A 22,644-nucleotide genomic window follows, 5' to 3' on the forward strand; every position below is an offset into this window, starting at 1 on the left:
AATGAGACCCAAGAGAATGTTCAAAAATGCTAGCTATAGTTATCATTATTGTAAAATGCGGATATTTCCAAGCCAAGTTTCCACAACCAAGAAATCCAAACGACACCAACTGCATATCAGACTGAGGTGGGGGGTGGGGGAGGGGATGGGGGTATGGAAAAAAAAAAAAAAACAATTGTAAAATGTATTTTATATGTTTTAAACATTTAGCACACTATTTAGTGATAATGCTATGTACAATTGCTTTTTGAATCTGTTCAAAAAAAAAAAATTTATAAAAAAAAAAAGAAATCCAAACACCTGTGCACCTGTAGCAGCAAGGAAGACACGTCAATCCACCTAGCCAAGGACTTTTTCCATATGGGAAAGAGACCTGTTGAAAATCAGGTCTCTGCTAGGACAGAGAGCCCAAATACTCAACTCAGATGCCTAGGAGTCAGCCTTTAGAATCCTAGGATTATGTTCCTGACATGAAATAAATGGTCATCAAATAAAAACCTGTTTCAATTCTTCCCCACGCCCCTCCCCTCCCTCCTTCCCCAAAATTCACTGATTCAAGCTCTACCTCACTTTTATAAAATCATCCTATTTATACTTGGTGACTCAAATCAAGCTCTCAATCTTTTATAGAATTTCTGCAAGCACATTACTTCCATCACTTGGCCAAAGAAAGCAAGGTCCAGAGCTAAAGACTCAGCCCAAGGTCTAGCTAAGTTGTCAAAAGTATTATTACAAATCAGGGTTTCAATTTTCATTAGGTTATCACATGGTTAGTCAGTCAATAACCTGTAAGGGGCAGTTGCTGACAAAGACGGATAAGACAAGGACAGCAACCTCCCTTTCTCCAAGCTCCCAATCTAGTCAAGGACACTGATTAAGCACACATTTTGGTTTAAAGGATGTTTATCAAGAAAAATGTAAATGTCCCCCATATTACTTCCTAGAAAGATTAGGAAGGGAGAAAATTCCAGAGGTTAAATACATCTTTGAGTCGTGATTACCAAGTCAGCAACTATCTTTAAGTATAATCATGTATTCTCAAAGAACTGTTAGTTTTACTCATTTGTGACGTTATTTGAAATCTAGACTTCTTATCATTATCCTTAGCAATTTCTTGTCTGGTTTTGTGGCTGTGTGTTCCTAGGAGGAAGAGCATTTGGAAGTAATTTTTAAGTGGTATTTCCTCTTAGGATACACTTTCAAATTTCAGATAGGGAGTTTAAGCACCTTTAAAATCCAGGAAGAGTCCTGGTTCGTGGAGAGGCCACTGCGTTGGTGCTCTGGGCCTTGGACCGTAGCTCGAGCAAAATATTTTTAAAAAAATAAAAAATAAATAAAATAAAATAAAATCCAGGAAGAAATACAAGGTAACTGATTCCCACAGACGGGAGATCTTGAGGGAAGTGGATTAAAAGCAATACCTCTTGGCTGGCCATGGTGGCTCACGCCTGTAATCCTAGCACTCTGGGAGGCTCAGGCGGGAGGATTGCTTGAGGTCAGGAGTTCCAGACCAGCCTAAGCAAGAGCGAGACCCCCGCCTCTACTAAAAATAGAATTAGCCAGACAACTAAAAATAGAAAAAATTAGCCGGTGTGGTGGCACACACCCATAGTCCCAGCTACCCGGGAGGCTGAGGCAGTAGGATTGCTTGAGCCCAGGAGTTTGAGGTTGCTGTGAGTTAGGCTGACGCCATGGCTCTCTAGCCCAGGCAACAAAGCAAGACTCTGTCTCAAAAAAGAAAAAAAAAGGCATTACATCTCATTTTCCCCAAATTCCAGACAAAGACAAAGTACCTACTTCACCTTTAAATTTCATGCCACTTGCCCTGCTAATTCAAAGTAAAAAAGAAAGCTGGGGTGTACAGGAGAGGAAAACATTTTTAAAAGTCATATCATATTACAAGTAAATAAGATATATACAAAATACAGCCTCCCTCTTAGAGATGCAGGAAAGTACCTAACATTGAATGGAGAACTCAAAGATGACTTGAGAATTTCAGGTAGTTGTGAATGAAACAAAGCATGGAACTGACAGAGGACCTGGAGGCATAAGAATGCTGAAGCTGGGTGTGAGGACAAGCTGGTTGCCTCAGCTAGAAAAGAGATAGTGGCAGAAGTGACTCGGACAAGGGAGTGACTGGCAAGCTGCCCAACAGAGCATGTGAAAGAAATGAGAGCCGCTACAAGCTCCCACAGATAACTGGGTTTCTAAGCAAGGTACTAAGAAAAACTCAGAACAGAATAGACCTTGGAGCTACTAGCTCCTCATTTTACAAATGGGGAGAACTAGGCCCAGTAGCATCAAGAGACTTGCCCGAGGTCTCACAGAGAGTGGAGGAGCTGGGACTAGGGCCAAATCCAGATCAAATCCATTACTGAAGAGGATATGACATTTATGTGAGGAATTGCGGGGGGAGGGTACTGGGAAGAGGGCTGGGGACACAAAATAGCCCAGTCAGTCAGGTTTGTCCTGATTAGGGCTAGCAATAAGATCGTGCTGGAAGAGGGCCATGACAGGTGACAGCCAAGGAAATAGGTACAGATGATCTAAAACATTTAGAAAGGAAAAACCCAATTGAGACTCAGCATAGATTATGTATGTGAGAGATCATCATTAGCCATGATCCCCATCAAAGAATGTCATGTTCCCACCAGCCTTTACCTTTCTGGAGCATCCACTTAGAGACAAGCCAACAGTTTCCATTCAAGGTCCAGGCACTGCCCTTTACCCTGGCCTTTCCCAGGTCCATTTCCAGAACCCAGAAAACCAGGAAAGGCTCCTTGGAAATTGCAACACTTGTGACCCTGCTGATTTGGGGTAGCTCCAACTCCCTACTCATGGTAGAATGAGAGGTGAGGAACCAGAGAGACAAGCTGGCTGTGCAGTATTTACTACAATGATTTATGTCAAGAATTATGTTCAAGCCGGGTGCGGTGGCTCACGCCTGTAATCCTAGCACTCTGGGAGGCCGAGGCAGGTGGATCGCTCCAGGTCAGGAGTTCGAGACCAGCCTGAGCAAGAGCGAGACCCTGTCTCTACTAAAAATAGAAAGAAATTATCTGACCAGCTAAAACATATATAGAAAAAATAGCCGGGCATGGTGGCACATGCCTGTAGTCCCAGCTACTCGGGAGGCTGAGGCAGTAGGATCGCTTAAGCCCAGGAGTCTGAGGTTGCTGTGAGCTAGGCTGACGCCACGGCACTCACTCTAGCCCGGGCAACAAAGTGAGACTGTGTCTCAAAAAAAAAAAAAAAAAGAATCATGTTCATATTTAAGCAAGAAATATTGAACAATTTAAACTTGATCATATACATAGAAACCAAACTCCTGTAGAAGCTTCGGCTATGGTTTAAAAAAGCTAAATGCTAGAATAGCTGTAATTAATAGTCCTCAGAAGGGGAAGATATCCTTGTATAAGCTTTAAGGGATATATATCTGGTTAAAAAATAAAATGAAAAACAAATACCCCAGCATAAGGCTAACCACCACTTTCCTATTTTCACAGAGAAATCTTGGACTTTGTGTATGAAACCTGACTACCCAAGGTATAGTTTAGTAATGTTGGCATCTCCTGCAAATTAGAAATGCAGACACTCAGGTCCCGTCGTAGACCTACGAAATCAGAATCAGCATTTTAACAAGACCCCCAGGTGATTTGTACCCACAGTCAAGTTTGAGAAGTACTACTGTTACAGAATACTTTAAGAGTGCACTGTACAGCAGTACACAGATAAAGTATCAAACAGCCAAATAAAGAGACAAGGTACCTGTTCACTTTCAGCATACCACATTTTATTAGGTACTGCTCATATAGATTTCCAATGTTTTTTATAAATTTGGTACTTACTAATGACCACATGATCTAAATGCAGGATCTATTTTACTTCCTGAAATAACACAATTAGTTCTAGGGCTTTCATGCACATGAAATATAAAACAGCTTAGCTGTTCTGAAAAATACAATAATTGTTAATTTTATTCAAGTTCCAACACGGAGTTCAGAGCACTTCTCCACAAGCCCCATTAACTTGTACAGATTGATACCTAGGAGTGTCATGAACCCCCCCACCCAGCATCCCCAAGAAGCAGGTGCTGAGCAAACATCCAGTTTCCAAATGATGATCAGAAGGACTCAGTCCTGAAAATGCAGCATTTTCCTGGTTTGTCCTATTAGTGTAGCTTCTCAGACCCAAACTCTCTCCCCCACTGAGGCGTCATGCAGCTGCATACTCAAGTACTTCCCAAAGGAGACAAAGGTCAAAGGTATCATCATCCCCTAAACACTTGGAATTCCAGCTGTGGAGTAATTAATCTGGTTGGGAGTTCAGCTGAGAAGTGCTGAATAAGATCTGGAAAGGCAGAGGGAAACACAAAAGAAAGAACCTATTTAAGCTCTTAAAAAACAAGAGGTTCCAGATATTTGTAGATTTTATTTTTATTTTATTTATTTATTTTTTTTTGTGACAGAATCTCACACTCTGTTGCCTGGGCTAGAGTGCCCTAGTGTCAGCCAAGCTCACAGCAACCTCAAACTCCTGCCCTCAAGCGATCCTCCAGCCCAGGTCTCCCAGAGTGCTAGGAGGCATGAGCCACCTCACCAGGCCTACTTATAGATTTTAAAAGTGAGGTTGGGGACAAAGATTGGCAAATATGTAAGAGGATGACTGGAAGAGATAAATATCCATTCCCCCACCCATACCCTAGGGGCAAGAACAAAAAGAGTGCCCAAGGGATTCCTCCAAATGGCCTCTTTTTTTGATAAAAGGTAGTAAGAAGCCCATTGGGATAGAAGTGGAGCTAGGAAAATCTCTTGAGGATTTCTTCCCCCACCACAGGGAGATAAGCAAAGGAGAAAACAGTACCCACCTAAACAGAATCTTATAGGAAGCAAACCACCAGGACGATTAACAGTCCTGTGATTAACCAAAGAAATGCAGATAGATTCCTTTCCACTTTGACTCCAGCACTGGGGGGCCAGGCAGTCCTAGACTTGAGGCCACCTCCAGCACAAAAGGAAGAAAGGGGGAAATCTCTACAGCCATTCAGTAAGCAGAACATTGTCCAAAGACAGTCAGAAACCAGAAAAATGCTTGCAGACAGAACAAGCCAAGAGAGAAGAGTTCCTGTTTGCAGAAAGATAAAAGATAAAATAGGCTTATGAAAAACAAAGTGCAAGCACCCCTTTAGCAGAGGGTACCTCCCCTGAGGGGAGGAGAATTTAGGAGATGTGACTATAGGAAGTGTGCTCAGAAAAAAAGGCCACATAAAGCTGAGAGAAAGGGCTGTGCTGAACAAAGATATATACTCACGAGAGGAAGGAAGAGGAAATGGGTGCACTGACCAGACTGGGAGAGCACCTAAAGGGGAATGTGCTTCCAAAGAGAGAAGGAAACTGAGGAATGAAAATGTCTTGGATGACAGAAAAGCTAACAATGGCAGGAACGCACGCTCAACAACCACAGACCACCCACCACCTGGGAATGAGAGGACTCAGGAAAAAGGTGTATCCCCCAGATTTAAGAAGCACCTGGAAGGTGGCTGGACCCTGAGAGCTGTGTAACTAAAAGACGTGCATTTCATACATTTGGGGGCCACAGGAAACAAATATACTCAGATATGAAAATTAGTCTCCTTCAGGAAATAAGGTAGTTTGATTTGGGGAACTCATGAAAAGAGTGCAACCCCAAGAACAGAAAGAAGGCAGTGAATTCCCTTATTTATAAAACTGAAAATATGTGCCTGTAAACTTCAGGATTTAGACCTCATTTTCGGTGCACCCTCAGAACTGAAGGGCTGAAGAAAGGAAGTGACCCCTACATTTAAGAAATTCTGGAAGGCATGTTGTCACAGTTGGGGCCTGGAAATGGGGGATTCTTCCTCAGAGTTGCAAGGATGTAAGAAAGTATCCCAAAACTTTGGTTAATTGGCCCCAAATTTGAGGGACCCATTAACAGGGTGAACCCCCAAACTGTAAAGGGAATGCGTACTCAGAGTGCAGACTTGAAAAAGGGAGTACTCTCCCAGTTTGGGGGGCTGGGGACAAGGGGTACAGCCTCACTTTGGGGGGGCTTTACAAACTGAGACAAAAATCCCAGGGCTGGAGCTTAGGAAACGGGGTGTGCCGCCCAGATTTTCAAAACTATAGAGAAAGGGGACACTCCCATATTCGGGGTCTTGAGAAAGAGGTGTGCTCCCCAAAATAGGGGGAGCCAATAAAAGAAAACGCATTCACAAAACACAACGCAACAGTAGGAACTGATGATGGGGCTCCCGAGAACCACACATCTCAGGCCCGGGCCCTTGCGCTCATCCCCCACCCCCAACACCGCCAGCTCCGCGCCCCGGGCCCGCACCCCGCGGCCCAGCCCCCTCGGGCGGCGCTGATTGGCCGCGGCCGCTGTCACTCTCGCGGGCAGCCCCGAAGATTGGGCGCCACTCGCACGCCCGCCACGCTCTCAGCAGCAGTCCCAGGGCCTCCCTCCAGGCTGGGCGAGCGGGGCCAGGCGCGGAGCTGGGCCGGGCAGGGGACCGGAGCAGCAGTGGCGTCCGTCACGGTTCCCGTCCGCACGGCGCGCGCACAGCGCGGGCCCGGCCCGACCCTGCCCCGACCGGCCGGCTTCGCCTTGCGGAGCCTCGCCGCGAGCTCACCTCACGGCCCCGCTCCAGCTGCGCCGCTCCCGGACCAACCGACAGAAGGACTCTGCGTGCTGCGCACCACGTGACCCTCGGGACGCGCCCAGCGTATCCCCCGCCCCCCACACACACGCACCATCGCCACCACCGAGTGACGCAGCGCCCCAGCTGCCCCGCCCCCGGCCCCGCCCGGTCACCGTGGCGACGGCCCACTCAGGCCACGCCCACTGCCCTGACGCGCGGGAACCAGGCTGGCGCCCCATCCATCTGGAACACGAAGTCCCTGCTCACCCGTATTCACTGACATTACGCGAAGCCCGGGACTGAACACTACCCATCACCTGTTAATTTGCCTGCTAAATGCATCTCAAAACCTCCCACTTCTCTCCATCCCACCGTCACCACTTCTGTCTAGGCGACTCTCCCCTTTCCAAGGTGATAGTGGCCTCCACCCCGTTACTATTTCCTCTTTCAGTCAGTTCTTTTTTTTTTTTTTTTTTTTTTTGAGACAGAGTCTCACTTTGTTGCCCGGGCTAGAGTGAGTGCCGTGGCGTCAGCCTAGCTCACAGCAACCTCAAACTCCTGGACTCAAGTGATCCTCCTGTCTCAGCCTCCCGAGTAGCTGGGACTACAGGCATGCACCACCATGCCCGGCTAATTTTTTCTATATATATTTTTAGCTGTCCATATAATTTCTTTCTATTTTTAGTAGAGATGGGGTCTCGCTCTTGCTCAGGCTGGTCTCGAACTCCTGAGCTCAAACGATCCGCCCACCTCGGCCTCCCAGAGAGCTAGGATTACAGGCGTGAGCCACCGCGCCCGGCCGTCTTTCAGTCAGTTCTTCACACACGGTGAGAGCTTTTCAAAACGCCATCCTCTGCCTTTCCTTCTCCAGATTAAGATCTAAATCTTCACCTAAACTATATACCAGCCCTTCAAAATCTGGACTTAACCTGCCTCATTCTTATCTTCACACATCTAGCTCCCCCACATTCTCAGCGTCTTTCAAGTCTTCAAGCCAGGTTCCCTCTCACCTCAGGGCCTTTGTGCTCATTTATCCCCATCTTTGTGTCATTAACTCCTAGGAAAGGATTCCAATTGCTGCTGAGAAAAAAAAAAGCTGTATTTTGTCTCCAGGGAGCAAGGTTGGAGTTGCAGCCACCCCATAAGAGTCCAGTTTTCCCAATGATACTTGGCAAGTATATATATATATATATATATATACACACACACACACTGTATTAAAATTGTTACGATTGCAGGGCTCAATGGCACGCACCTGTAGTTCCAGCTACTTGGAAGGCGGGAGGTGGGAGAATCACTTGAGCTCAAGAGTTTGAGACCAGCCTAGCCAACATAGTCAGATCCTGTCTTTAAAAAGAAAAAGAAAAAAGAAAGAAAATTATAACAATACAAAGAAGATTAGCAAAAGGATAACATGCAAATTCATGAAACATTCTACGTATATTTTTTAAATCTGAAAATCAAAACCAGTTGGTCAATTGCTGAAATACAGGAAGAAAGACCTTCCCAGGATCCTCTGTGTTTATGTTTATTATTAATAATATGAACTTGCTCAGATGTTAGTGGCTGTTGTAGTATATGGGTAATTTTCTGCCCCACAACCACAATAATGCCAAGAATCTCAGACTCTGTAGCCCCATACATATATAACATTTGTCTTCACTTATACAACCTGCATGTATTTAGAGTTAGGATTGGGATGGACACCGAAGAAACACAGAACAGAATGAGATTTAGGCCCAGTTCTCAAGAAGCTCACAGACTGGTGAAGAAATCACAATTTTTAAGTTAAAATTATTTCTCTCTGTTGTCAGTACAAACACTGACACTGTTGCAAATATAAGCAAGAGAAAAATATATTACAAGGGTATTGAGGGCCCTGATGTGCAACAGGAGGGTAGGCTTAGAAAACAAACAGGCTCAAGGGCAGCTCCACCAAGAAGCCACTGTGTGACCAGCAGCACTGCACAGCACTGCTGAGATTCAATTTTAGTATCCTTTTTTCTATGAGTCACTCAAGAGAGAAGCAAAGTCTTGGCCAGAAGCCACTGTTCATTGGCCAATCTCAGGTCACATGGATGAGTCCAGGCTGCCAGAAAAAAAAAGAGAGGAATGATCTGCCCGTAAGGGTATTCCCCCAAATGAGAAGGGTGGGTGGTAGGAGGAGACTGACGCTGACCAGGCAAAAACAACCTGATACAGCTGGGCCTGGTGGCTCATGCCTGTAATTCTAGCACTCTGGGAGGCCAAGGCAGGAGGATCTCTTGAGGTCAGGAGTTGGAGACCAGCCTGAGCAAGAGTGAGACCCCCATCTCCACTAAAAATAGAAAAATTAGCCAGGCATGGTGGCATGTGCCTGTAGTCCCAGCTACTGGGGAGGCTGAGGCAAGAGGATCGCTTGAGCCCAGGAGTTTGAGGTTGCTTTGAGCTAGGCTGATGCCACGTCACTCTAGCCTGAGCAATAGAGCGAGCTGTCTCAAAAAAAAAAAAAAAAAGGCTGCAGTGAGTTATGCCACTGCACTCCAGCTGATCTCTAAAACAAAATAAAAATTAAATTAAATTTAAAAATAAAATCCACTGTCTCCTTAGCAGCATTCACCTTCTGCCTTAAGATCCTCCTCCCCAGCATCTTACTAATTCTGGAAGGCTGAGGCGGGTGGATCGTTTGAGCTCAGGAGTTCGAGACCAGCCTGAGCAAGAACAAGACCCCGTCTCTACTAAAAATAGAAAGAAATTATAGGGACAACTAAAAAGATACAGAAAAAATTAACCAGGCATGGTGGCACATGCCTATAGTCCCAGCTACTTGGGAGGCTGAGGCAGTAGGATCGCTTGAGCCCAGGAGTTTGAGGTTGCTGTGAGCTAGGCTGACGCCACGGCACTCTAGCCTGGGCAACAGAGTGAGACTGTCTCAAAAAAAAATTTCTTTTAATGCCACATATATACAAGGTATACAGTAGCACAAGAAGCATTCAATGCCTGCATTGAAGAGTTCTTACCCTCCTTTTTTTGGAGACAGCGTCTCACTTTGTTGCCCTGGGTAGAGTGCAGTGGCGTCATCATAGCTCACTGTAACCTCAAACTCCTGGGCTCAAGCCATCCTCCCTCCTCGGCCTCCCAGAGTGCTAGGATTATAGGTGTGAACCATGGGGCCTGGCCCATACTCACTTTTTTTAATTCAGTGGGATGATAACTACCCTCACTCACAGAATTGTCACATTTAAGTTAAATAATATATAAGAAAATGTATTGTAAACTACAATGTTCTATAAAAATGATTTCTTGATTGCTTTCTTACTGGATTCATAGTGCAGTATATTTGAAATAGTCTTAGTTAAAGAGAAGCAGAATTAAAGACCTAACATGAGATAGGATAGTCCATTAGAAAACTGATCTTTCTCAGGCTCTACTCAGCAAACCTTTGTACTCCATCCTTATGCCAACTTAAGGCATTTACAGTGACTCTGCCAAGGGAAAAAGAGAAAACAAAAAAAGCAGAAAAGCAAGCCCCTTAGCCCTCACAGACCCCATATATCACCAAGATTGAGCATGTCACTCTCCAAAAGCCGGAACTGCGGTGTGATCTCTACAGCAACAAGCTGAGTGTGAGAACTCAGGAAGCCGGAAACCACAGTCACAGTAGCATCCTAGGGGTCGGAGAACCTCAACAAGATGCCAGGGGCCCAAGGGAAGCGGGTTGAGTCTTGGCCCTGCCCTGAGGTCTCTCCAGTCTGGGCTTGATGGAAACTCTCTGAGCTCAACAGGCCTTAACTGCTTTACAAGTGAGGGGGAGAGGAATTAAGTAGGAATCCCAATATAATTCCAGGATTTTGCAAGATTATAAGGAGGGAGGAAGAAGTAGGAAGGAGAGGAGAACATTTTTTTTTTTTTAATTATTCTTCTCCTAGCCACTAAAAAGACTGATAAAATCCGCCTAGACTACTTCAAGGGCAAGGACTATGTCCTGTTCTCCTTTGTCCCTTGGGAGCCTCAGTACCTAGCACTGTTCCCTGTAATTTATGCATACCCAATAAATGTTTCTTGTGGGTTGAAACTTCTACCAGCCCAAAGATAAAGAGAAAGGGGGAGGATATTAGCCCCAGGGACTAAGGGAAAGGAGGTTACAGAGAGGTAAATTAAACACACAGTTTCTGAATATTCAGGTACTCTCCACTCTCCTAACATTTTGTAATTTAATTTTAGGTAGTTAATGCTGTCACATGGTTCAAATACCAGAAATTATATAAAAGGTATACAACAAAAGTCTCCCTCAAATTCTTGTCCCTCCGCAGTCCAATTTCCATTGGTAAACACTGCTCTTACTTTCTTATGAATCCTTTCACAATTTTGTTATATGTATATAAGCAAACTTTAATATAGGTTTTTATTTTGACCCCTTAACAAAAAAGAAAGCATTTATTCATATGTTCTCCACCGTTTTTCACTAAACAACACATTTTGGATACACTTTATACAATGGTATAAAATAATTTCCTTATTATATTTTATTTTCCTGCTGTATAGTATGCTTTGTGTGGACATATGATGATTTATTTAATCAATCCCCTTGTGATGGACATTGGGTTGTTTCCAGTCTTCTGCAATTTAAAAACAATGCTCCATCAGCTTTAACTGTTGGCAAAAAGAAGAAAAAAATTAAAAAGAAAAAAAGAAAAAGAAAATAAATAAATAAAACAATGATCCATTTACAAATAGTACAGCACAGCTGGGCATGGGCTCACACCTGTAATCCCAGCACTTTGGGAGGCCAAGGCTGGAGGATCTTTTGAGGCCAGGAGTTCAAGACCAGCCTGGGCAACACCCATCTCTACAAAAAGAAAAAAAAAAAAAAAAAAAGACAGTATAGCCCATGCGTAAGCCAGAACTGTAGTAGAAATTCCCAAAATTCAAAAATGGGAGATCTGGCCACAGGAATATATGAATTTATAATATTTTTTTAATTTTTTTTTTTTGTAGAGACAGTGTTCTCACTCTTGCTCAGGCTGGTCCCTAACTCCTGAGCTCAAGCAATCCTCACACCTCAGCCTCCCAGAATGCTAGGATTATAGGCAAGAGCCACCACACTGGGCCTGAATTTATAATTTTTATAGAGTTGCAAATTGCCCTCCAAAGAGTCCTCAAAGTCCACAGTTGCAAAATCCATTACTTGCAAAAATTAAAATTCTGCAACTTTTGCTTCAGAGTAGAGGAGGGAAGAAAAAAAAGAAAAAAATTCCACCACTTATTTATAGTTTAAGAAACAGAAGCTGGGCTGCTTGCGCGAGGTAATTCATGCCTGTAATCCTAGCACTCTGGGAGGCCCCAATCTCTACTAAAAATAGAATAAATTATCTGAGCATGGTGGTGAGTGCCTGCAGTCACAGCTACTTGGGAGGCTGTGGCAGGAGGATCGTTTGAGCCCTGGAGTTTGAGGTTGCAGTAAGCTGTTTCAAGAGATTATTCCTATTAATATAATGCTATTCTCATTCACTTTTTTTGGAGGGGGGGTAGACAGGGTCTCTGTCTGTTGCCCAGGCTGGAGTGCAATGGTACAGTGGTGTCATTATGGCTCACTCCAACCTGGAACTCCTAGGCTCAAGCAATCCCCCTGCCTCAGCTTCCTAAGTAGCTGGGACTATAGGCATGTGCCACCATGGCTGGCTAACTTACTTGAGTTTTTGGTAGGGAGAGAAATGAGTGATTTTCTAGTTATCCAGCTACGAATGTGTACAACCTATCAGCACAACCATATATGTCACACATGTCAATGTTATCACAGGTATCCTTTAAAAAGATAAGTCTTGGAAACTATCTTGACCTTGTATAGGGGGAAATGTCATTAAGCCATGAAAAGGACAAGCCATAAAGGAAAATATTATAAATTTAACAACATAAAAAATTGTATTTTATCCATGGATATAAATATACAAATGGATGGCCTCAGGGGTTAATGGGGAAATGAAATAGAGAATGGAGGCCAAACAAGAGTAACAAAGAGGGGCCATTCATTTTGTTTCCAATGTTTATAAACAATGTCACAATAAATAATTCCCCTACTCATGGCTGTTAGAGCCCAGAGGGAGACACACAAAGCCCAAGATGTAGCAAAATGCTGTTTATTTGAGCATCTGGGTGGATGGTGGAGGCCCAAAAGAGCGTCCACCAGGAGGAAGGGGAAAGCTTTAGGTTTTATAGGGAGATTGTCTGGAGTAGAGGAACTGGGCTAGAATAGCCAAAATGCACAAATGCTAGTCTCAGCCACATCCTGTTATGGTGGTCCTGCACCTGGCGTTGGTTACAGCGTTTTTTCTTGATCCGCTTCCTTATCAGGAGGGTTCTCTTGTTCCCTTTTACATTCCATTCCTTTATCTCCCTAGGGGTCTGGCAGAGGCTAGGTGTCTAATATTCCAAACTCTTTATATATATATACATATATATATATATGATTGAGACCGTATGAGGGGGTAGAATTAGGGGTGTCGAATCTGCTCTTTGCTTCCTGCTGGCTGGGTGCGGCATCTTATGTCGTGAAAGTTTGGGGTACTGGTCGATAATGGGGGAAGGTCTGTATCATCAAGAAGATTTCTCCGATAGATTTGTTGGTGATAGCCTGGACTCTGTTTTGAATAAAATGCATTAAAAATTGTAATATACAGGGACCAAAGAGGAGCGCAAGCAGAATCATTACCGGGGGCCCTAAGAAGGGTAGAAGCCACATTAGTTTTGGGAGAGCAGACTGGAGAAAAGTTCCAAAGCGAGTCCACTATGTCTTTCTCAGAGAATTTTTTTAGCCATTCTGCATCTTCTAAGATTCTCTGAGTTCTTTCTTCTCCCTGTCCTGTGGTGTTTATATAAAAGCAGCAAGAAGTGTTTCCAAATGCACAAACTCCTTCTGAAGCTAACAAGTAATTAAGGGCTATTCTCTTATCCAATACCATGTTTCCTAATGAACTGAGGGGAAGCTGATAAGTGTTTAAAATTTTCTCCTGTGTCCTGTGCCACTGTGGCTATAGTAGCAGTGATATTTTTTGCTGTGAGTGCATTGTAGGTTATTCCTCCTGCCAATCCTGCCAAACTCAGAAGGGCCATTATGCCCACTACTATGAGATCTATGGCCCTCTTTTGACAGTGTATTTGGTGAGAGTGAGTGGATGTTATGGATTTGGGGAGTAGGACAGAAATATTCTCTTAGGTTCGGACAGTGGATGAAGTTTGCAAAGCTCAAGTAAAGGTTTAAATCCTACATGCAATTAATCATGTATAACTCTTAGTATAGTGTATGTCTGTTTTTGTGCAAGGATGTATTTTCCTTGGTTTAATAACCAGGGGCCATTTGGAGTGTCCCCAACTTCTAGCAGAGAAATGTCTTCTTCTTTTTTTTTTTTTTTTTTGAGACAGAGTCTTACTCTGTTGCCCAGGCTAGAGTGCCATGGCGTCAGCCTAGCTCACAGCAACCTCAAACTCCTGAGCTCAAGCAATCCTATTGCCTCAGCCTCCCAAGTAGCTGGGACTACAGACATGCGCGACCATGCCCAGCTAATTTTTTCTATATATATTTTTAGTTGTCCCTATAATTTCTTTCTATTTTTAGTAGAAACGGGTCTCACTCTTGCTCAGGCTGGTCTCGAACTCCTGAGCTCAAACAATCCGCCCGCCTCGGCCTCCCAGAGTGCTAAGATTATAGGTGTGAGCCACGGCGCCCACCCGAGAAATGTCTTTCTTCAGGGGAATAATTAATGGAGTTATAAGGGATAGCTATCATTTGATTGGCAGGAATGGGAGGATTTCACAAGGATTTCTCTTTGCCTCTTGATCTGCCAACTGATTTGCCAATTGTTATGGGGTCATGAGCCTGTTGATGTCCTTTGCAATGCATTACTGCTTCCGCCGTTGGCAGGTAGGCTCCTTGTAAGAGCTTGAGGATGAGGAGTGTGTTGATTATTGGGGAGCCTTTTGTTGTGAGGAAGCCTCACTCTTCCCATATGGGGGCATGTGAGTGTAAGATGTGAAAGGCATATTTTGAGTCTGAGTAAATATTGACTTGTTAAGTTTTCTGAAAGTATTAATGCTCTAATGAGAACTATTAGTTCAGCTTTTTGGAGGATGTTCCCATGGGTAGGGATCCACTTTCAATGATGCTATCATGGCGGCCAGGCGTGGTGGCTCACGCCTGTAATCCTAGCACTCTGGGAGGCCGAGGTGGGTGGATCGCTCAAGGTCAGGAGTTCGAGACCAGCCTGAGCACGAGCGAGACCCCCGTCTCTACTAAAGATAGATAGAAATGATCTGGCCAACTAAAAATATACATGGAAAAAATTAGCTGGGCATGGTGACGCATGCCTGTAGTGACAGCTACTTGGGAGTCTAAGGCAGAAGGATCGCTTAAGCCGAGGAGTTTGAGGTTGCTGTGAGCTAGGCTGACACCACGGCACTCACTCTAGCCCCAGCAACAAAACAAGACTCTGTCTCAAAAAAAAAAAAAAATGATGCTATCATGGGAGACTATTGCATACCCTGCCCTCCGTTTTCTCTCATGTGTGTTAGGAATTGCCATCTATAAACCAGATGTATGTGGAGTCAGGTATTGGCTCTTGGGAGATATTGGGAAAGAGAGTTAATAATCTAGCAGCTCTGTGCATGAATGTATGGATTGAGTTGGAGAGGCGGGTAGAAGTGTGGCTGGATTTAGAGGGGGGCTCCTGCCAAGGGTTATGTGTGGAGATTCCATGAAAAATAGATGAAATTGTGGACACAAGATGATGATAGGGTCTGTAAGACCTGGTGTGTAAGATCAGTGGGGGGAATAGACAGTAATAGGTTGTCCAAAAGTCAATTTTTGACTCTCTTTTGTGAGGAGACCAGTTGCAGCTAAAGATACCTGTCTGTGTGTCAGGGCCATTGTTCTGTGTTAAAAATCCCACTGCTACCCTGTCTCTCATCAGTGTATAGTTGGCAAGGTTGGGTGAGGTCGGGAAGCATAAGTGTCAGAACAGAGGTCAGGGCATTTTTCAGGGCTTCAAAAGAAGTCTGAATTTTTATGGTAGGATCTACTGGTTCATTGAGATTTCCTTTGGTTGCTTGATATAAAGGTTGAGCTAGGATATTAGGAACCCATATATGAAAATATCCAGCTAATCCTAGAAAAGAGAGGAGATCTCTCTTATTGGTGGGTGAAGGCATGGATGTAACAAGATTTCTCCTGTCTACTGTCATTTCTCTCTTTCCAGGGGAGAGGGCTAATCCCAGATAGGTAACTTGTGGTAAGGAAATCTGTGCCTTTTTGGGAGATACCCTATAGCTCTTTTCCATCAAAAAGTTGAGGAAGGCCGGGCGCGGTGGCTCACGCCTGTAATCCTAGCACTCTGGGAGGCCGAGGCGGGTGGATCGCTCGAGGTCAGGAGTTCGAGACCAGCCTGAGCAAGAGCGAGACCCCGTCTCTACTAAAAATAGAAAGAAATTATATGGACAACTAAAAATATATATAGAAAAATTAGCCGGGCATAGTGGGGCATGCCTGTAGTCCCAGCTACTCGGGAGGCTGAGGCAGTAGGGTCGCTTAAGCCGAGGAGTCTGAGGTTGCTGTGAGCTAAGCTGACGCCACGGCACTCACTCTAGCCTGGGCAACAAAGTGAGACTCTGTCTCAAAAAAAAAAAAAAAAAAAAGACATACTCCCTTAAAAAGAAAAAAAAAAAAAAGTTGAGGAGTTGCATAGTATGTTGGTGGGAAATGACTTCAGAGAGACCACATAATAATAAATCATCCGCAAACTGTAAGAGGAAAAGACGGGGAGAGATTCAACTGGGTTAGGTCAGAGGCCAATGCCTGTCCAAGGAGGTGGGCATTGTCTCTAAATCCCTGGGGGAGTACAGTCCAAGTGAACTGTTTTGACTGTTTGGAATCTGGGTCTGTCCATGTGAATGTGAAGATGTTATGGGAATCAGGATGTAGTGAGATCATGAAGAAGGCATCTTTCAAGTCTAGCAGTGTGAAGTGGGTAGTGGATGATGGGATAAGAGATAAGATAGTGTAAGGGTTAGGGACTACCAGGTGGATGGGCCTCACCACCTGGTTAATGAGTCTTAAATCCTGGATGAGGCAGTATGACCCATCCAGCTTTTTGACAGGCAGCATGGCGGTGTTTTATGGGGAGTTAGTAGGGTGAAGCAAGCCTTGAGAGAAAAGGTGAGTAATGATAGGTTTCAGTCCCTGAAGGCCTTGTAAAGGAACTGGGTATTGAGCCTGGCGCGGAAACTGAGAAGGGTCCTTTAAATGTATCTAGATGGGGGAATGGTGGGTAACAACCGAGGGGGTCGCAGTGTCCCAAACTTTGGGGTTGACCTCAGGTTTAGGGGAGGTAAAAGAGATGAAGGGGAGTCCATGAGGAGAAGAAGGGCGGTGTTTGCCTATGGCTCATGGTCCAAGGGTAAGCAGATTATCACGTGTAGTTTGGAGGGAATATCTCTCCCTAATAAAGGGGTTGGACACCGGGGGAGAATGAAAAATGAGTGGGTAAAGTTACTGGGGCCTAAATGGCAGGTTAGGAGGGGGGTTGCTAAAGGATGGGAGACAAGGCCGTCAACTCCCACAATTGAGACCGAAGAGGGCTGTGTAGGTCCTTGGAATTCTGGCAGGGCTGAGAATGTTGCCCATGTATCAATAAGGAAAGAAATAGGCTTACCTTCCACCAACAAAGTTACCCGGGGCTCTGATGCAGTGATCGGTTTGGGGGCTGTTGGTCCCGGGCACCTTCAGTCTTCTGTAGCCAGGCCAAGGAGGTTCAGCAGTGTGAGGTTACAATTGTCCAGCTTCTTCTTTGGGGGAAGGGATGCAGCCCTGCCTCGAGAGGCCAGGCTGCAGTCGACCTTCCAGTGACCTGTCATCCCACAAAGGAGCAAGGCCCCAGAGGTGGTTGAGAGGGCAGCAGGAAGATTTGAGCAAGATTACAGCTCGTACAGGGTGAGGGTGGAGAGCAGAGGGCAAAAAAAGCTTGGACATAGGGAATCTCGGACTATTTTCCATTTCGGTGACAGAAATTGTCCAGGTCTTGCAGAACATTAAAATCAAAGGTCCCATTCTCGGCCGTTGTGAACCATTGTCAAGTTTGTATTGTAGCCAAACGGTATTGCAATAAAAAACTAGCCACTTTGGCCAAACCTGATCAGTAAGACCCAATTCTTTGAGGCTCCGGAGGAAGCATCCCAAGGGAGATTTCCCATGTCCCTGAATAGAGTAAGAGTCACTCGAGGCCGATTCCACTCAGTTTTAGGCGTTCCCAAAACGAAGGAAGAGCAGAAAAGAAGGAAGGCAACCAGTCAGAACAGGCATCCCTGAATCCAACGGCGTCCCAGGCCAAAGGGGCCCTGAGGGTTCTCCGGCTTACCAGTAGAAGAAACGAAAGTAGAAGAGTTCGGAATAACCGGAGAACAAGCTTGTGAGCTCCTACCCACCAGAAACAGGAGGTCTCTGGATCTGGATTTTGAAGGTCAGCAAAGGAAGATCCGAGTCCTGGTCCGAAGTCTGTCTCTCGCCTTGGGTCAGGGGGGCCAGAGAGGACAAAAGCCTCAGAGTCACTCCCCCGCCGCCCCCCTCCGAAGGACAATATACGAGAGTAAGCCCAGGACGAGCTGCCAATGCCTGATGCTTCCCGAGTGGCAAGTCCTGCCCACAAGCCACCAGGGTGAAGAGTACACCCGCTTTGCCCTCCCAGTTTTCGGCATCAAAATGTTAGGTTGCAGCCGAGAGGGAGACACACAAAGCCCAAGATGTAGCAAAATGGTGTTTATTTGAGCATCTGGGTGCAGATGGGTGGAGGCTGAAAAGAGCGTCCACGACGAGGAAGGGGAAAGCTTTGGGTTTTATAGGGTGATTGTCCGGAGGGAGTAGAGGAACTGGGCTAGAACAGCTGAAATGTACAGATGCTAGTCTCAACCACCTCCTGTTATCCTGGTCCTGCACCTGGCCTCCGTTACAGCATGTTTTTTCTTGGTCCACTCCCTTAGCAGGAGGGGCCCTTTGTTCCCTTTTACATTCCATTCCTTTATCTCCCTAGGGGTCTGGCAGAGGCTACTTGCCTACTAATGGCCATTCAAAATGTTTGCAATTGTTATAAACAATGCTTCAATAAACATCTTTGTAAATTCAAGAAAAACAAAAAAACAAAAAAAAAAAAAAAAAAAAGGAAAAAGAGAGAAAAAGTGTGACACTGTTGGGCTTAATGGAAATTATGTGCCAAGAAACGAAAGCATAATTGAGTGTATCAATGTGACTATGTGCATTTGAGATTTAAAAAGGAGGTGGTGGAAAGGTTGATCATTGATGCTCTGCAGCCCAGAGCCCTCTGGATTCCTTCTAGCCTGCTTACTGACTCAATAAGACCCAAAAGCTCTCTCCCCTTCCCTGTTCCTGCACTTACAGGTTTGAAATCTTGCCTCCTTTACTTCACCCTACTTAGCCCAGCCCACGGTTCCTTTGGGCCTAAAAATGTATCTGAGGTCCAATCTGAATTCCAATTCCAGACTCTAAATAGCAGCACCAAAGAAAGTCATTGGAGGAACACTTACAGAAAAACAAGTACTTGCAGGTACTTACACACCTTATTCTACTTGCACTGCTCTCCTTGACTCTATAATGTCTTTTAAATGTTTTTAATTTTTATTTATTTATTTATGGCCTTGGTACTTCATAAGCACTTTTTGGCCTTTATTATTTTCAAAGGATTACTTATCCCAGAAGCAACATGATTGTCCCTCCTCCTTCTAGCCATTTCCTTTTTCAGGAAAGCCTCTCTTTATTGCAGGAAGTAAACTAGAGACAGAAATGTCTGCATACTTGGGTACAGTAAAAATTAAACCCAATGATTGAATCTTAGGAATAGGTAAGAGAGCTGAGACCCACCCACTTTGAACTCTCTCTGCCACAGACGGCTTCAGTCCTCCCACCACATTCCTTAAAGTAAGACCTCTGACATTTCAAAGAGGCCAGATAGGGAAGTTATACTTAACATGCCTTGTAGGTTTTCCAAATTTTTTTTATACCCCTAACTCACACATTCAGCTCTGTCTTTCTACTTGAAATTTTTACCCCTTTTGGGAAAAAAGTGATGTCTACTGAACATTCACTGTTGCCAAGCACTGGGTGAAGAGCTTTGCATGAATTACTTCATTTAATATTCACAAACTTTGAAGAGAAATCTTATTTGTTATCATCATTTTGCAGTTAAAGTATTGGGGGCCCAGAGAAGTTGAGTTGGTGGTCTAAGTTCACGTTGCTCAGAATAATTTAAGCCCAGACAATTTATCTCTAGATATGATGCTTATTAATCCTAATGTAACTGAATTCTCAGTAGAGCCCCTCTTAGTTCCCCTGCCCCTAAACTGTCTCCTATCTGGCCCATTCTCCAAACTTTTCAAGCTACCATTCTAACAGAAGAGTAATAATTGTTAGGTCCAGAGCCGAGAGGGGGACACACAAAACCTCATGTGTAGTAAAATGCTGTTTATTTTAAATATCTGGATGCAGATGGGTGGAGGCTGAAAAAGGCATCCAGGAGAAAAAAGGGAAGAGCCTTGGGTTTTATAGAGGGTTTTTCCTGGAGGAGTAAATAAATTATTTTCAGACAACCAGGAGGGATAAGGGAAATTAAGTTCCCCTCTTGCATTCCATTCCTTTATCTCTCTAGGGAACAACCAGGAGGGATAAGCATAGTCCTTATCAGGAGGGATGAGAAAAGTAAGTTCCCCTTTTGCATTTCATTTCCTTATCTCCCTAGGGTGTGGCAAAGGCTACATGCCTAATACACCCCTAGGAAGGGGAGAGCAGTGGGTTTTATAGGAGGTTTGGATGGAAGTTTGGGGAGGATGAATTCTTTAAGCCTAACAATAATAAGCAAAATGATCTTTTTAAAACCTGTCAGCTTTGGGAGATGGAGGCAGGAGGCTTGCTTGAGTCCAGGAATTTAAGACCCACCTGAGCAACACAGCAAGACCCCCATCTCCACAAAAAAAGAAAAAAAATAGCTGGGCATGGTTGTGCACACTTGTAGTTATAGCTATTCAGGAGACTGAGGCAGAAGGATCACTTGAACCCAAGAGTTTGAGGTTTCAGTGTGCTATGATGACAATGTACTCTAGCCTAGGCAAAAGATCAAGACCATGTCTCAAAAAAAAAAAAAAAAAAAAGGCTGGGTGCAGTGGCTCATGCCTGTAATCCTAGCACTCTGGGAGGCCGAGGTGGGAGGATCCCTTGAGCTCAGCAGTTTGAGACCAGCCTGAGCAAGAGCAAGACCCCGTCTCTACTAAAAAATAGAAAGAAATTTGGCCGGGAAACTAAAAAAAAAAATATATATATATATATATATTTTTTTTTTTTTTTTTTTTTTGAGACAGAGTCTCACTCTGTTGCCCGGGCTAGAGTGAGTGCTGTGGTGTCAGTCTAGCTCACGGCAACCTCAAACTCCCGGGCTTAAGCGATCCTACTGCCTCAGCCTCCCGAGTAGCTGGGACTACAGGCATGCGCCACCATGCCCGGCTAATTTTTTGTATATATATATTTTAGTTGTCCATATAATTTCTTTCTATTTTTAGTAGAGACGGGGTCTCACTCTTGCTCAGGCTGGTCTCGAACTCCTGACCTGGAGCGATCCACCCGCCTCGGCCTCCCAGAGTGCTAGGATTACAGGCGTGAGCCACCGCGCCCGGCCTCTAAAAATATATTTAAAAAAAAATTTAGCCAGGTGTAGTGGTGCATGCTTGTAGTCCCAGCTACTCAGGAGGCTGAGGCAGGAGGATCACCTGAGCCCAGGAGTTTGAGGTTGCTGTGAGCTCAGCTGACGTCATGGCATTCTACCGGGCAACAAAGCAAGACTCTGTCTCAAAAAAAAAAGAAGTCTTGGTACATATAACTGAATAAATTATAAACTAGTAGCAAAAATAATAATTCACATTTATTGAATACTTACAGTAAGCACTTCAGGCACTGTGCTAAGTGTTTCACACACATTATTTTACTTAATCCTGAGAGCAGTCTGTGAGTCTAGGAAAACTGAAATTTAACTGAGAGTTTAATTGTACAGAATTACAATATGTAAGAGAAATGAGTTAGAACCCATGTTTGTTCCTGCCTGCTCTGTACCTACTCTTCTCTATTAGAATTGGTAGGTAAATTTGTTGCATCAGAGTTAATTTGAGTAAAGGATTCTCAGTATAATTGTAGGGCAACAAAGAGGTGTGAGTAGGCGTATGGGTGTGACTGGGCATATAATTATGAAAACAAAGACCCATAGGCCTTACCAAGAAAGACATTAAGAATTAGCTAGAGGGATAATTTTAACTGAGGGGAATGGAAAAAACATGTGTAGAACATATCATTCTTAACTGGACCTTAAAAGATAAATATCAGATCCTTATATATCAGAAGGTAGATGTCATTTATTGATTGAGTGATTGATTGATTGATACAGGGTCTCACTCTGTTGCCCGGGCTGGAGTGCAGTGGCATCATCATAACCCACTGCAACCTCAAACTCATGGGCTCAAAAGATCCTCCTGCCTCAGCCTCCCAAGTAGCTGGGACTACAGGCGTGTGCCACCATGCCCAGCTAATTTTTTCTATTTTTGGTAGAGATGGGGGTCGGATGGGAATCTCGCTTTTGCTCAGGCTGGTCTGGAATTCTGGAGCTCAAGCAAGCCTGCCATCTAGGCCTCCCAGAGTGCTACGATTACAGGCGTGAGCCAGCACACCTGGCTAGAAGGTAGATGTTTTAACAAGCTCTCTAGGAAAAAACATATGTGAACAGAGAGAATTACCTAATGGATTTTTAACTAGGTAACTGAAGAAGTAAACAGAGAAACTGAAGTTATCATGGAGGTAGTGACTTTAGGAACAGCTACCACCCCCAGGGCTGAGGGAACAAAGGGAAGAGGTTGGAGTTATTAAAACAGAAATGTAGAGTAGTAGGCGCCAAACAGAGCTGAAACTCAGATCTCTG

General features: G+C 44.4%; 2 protein-coding genes across 3 annotated transcripts in view; one reads left to right on the top strand and one right to left on the bottom strand.

Annotated features, from left to right (window-relative positions):
• Window positions 1–6,712, bottom strand: part of PHF20 (PHD finger protein 20) — a 110,966-nt gene extending 104,254 nt beyond the window's left edge. For both annotated transcript variants that reach the window (XM_069495913.1, XM_069495912.1), the window contains exon 1: window positions 6,650–6,712. The gene's annotated coding sequence lies outside the window, so the exon portion shown is untranslated. The remainder of the gene's footprint in view (window positions 1–6,649) is intronic.
• CPNE1 (copine 1) overlaps window positions 1–22,644 on the top strand; it is a 410,662-nt gene that overhangs the window by 289,973 nt on the left and 98,045 nt on the right. The window lies entirely within an intron of this gene.

Source organism: Eulemur rufifrons, chromosome 20, assembly GCF_041146395.1.
Source record: "Eulemur rufifrons isolate Redbay chromosome 20, OSU_ERuf_1, whole genome shotgun sequence".
NCBI classification, from domain to species: Eukaryota; Metazoa; Chordata; class Mammalia; order Primates; family Lemuridae; genus Eulemur; species Eulemur rufifrons.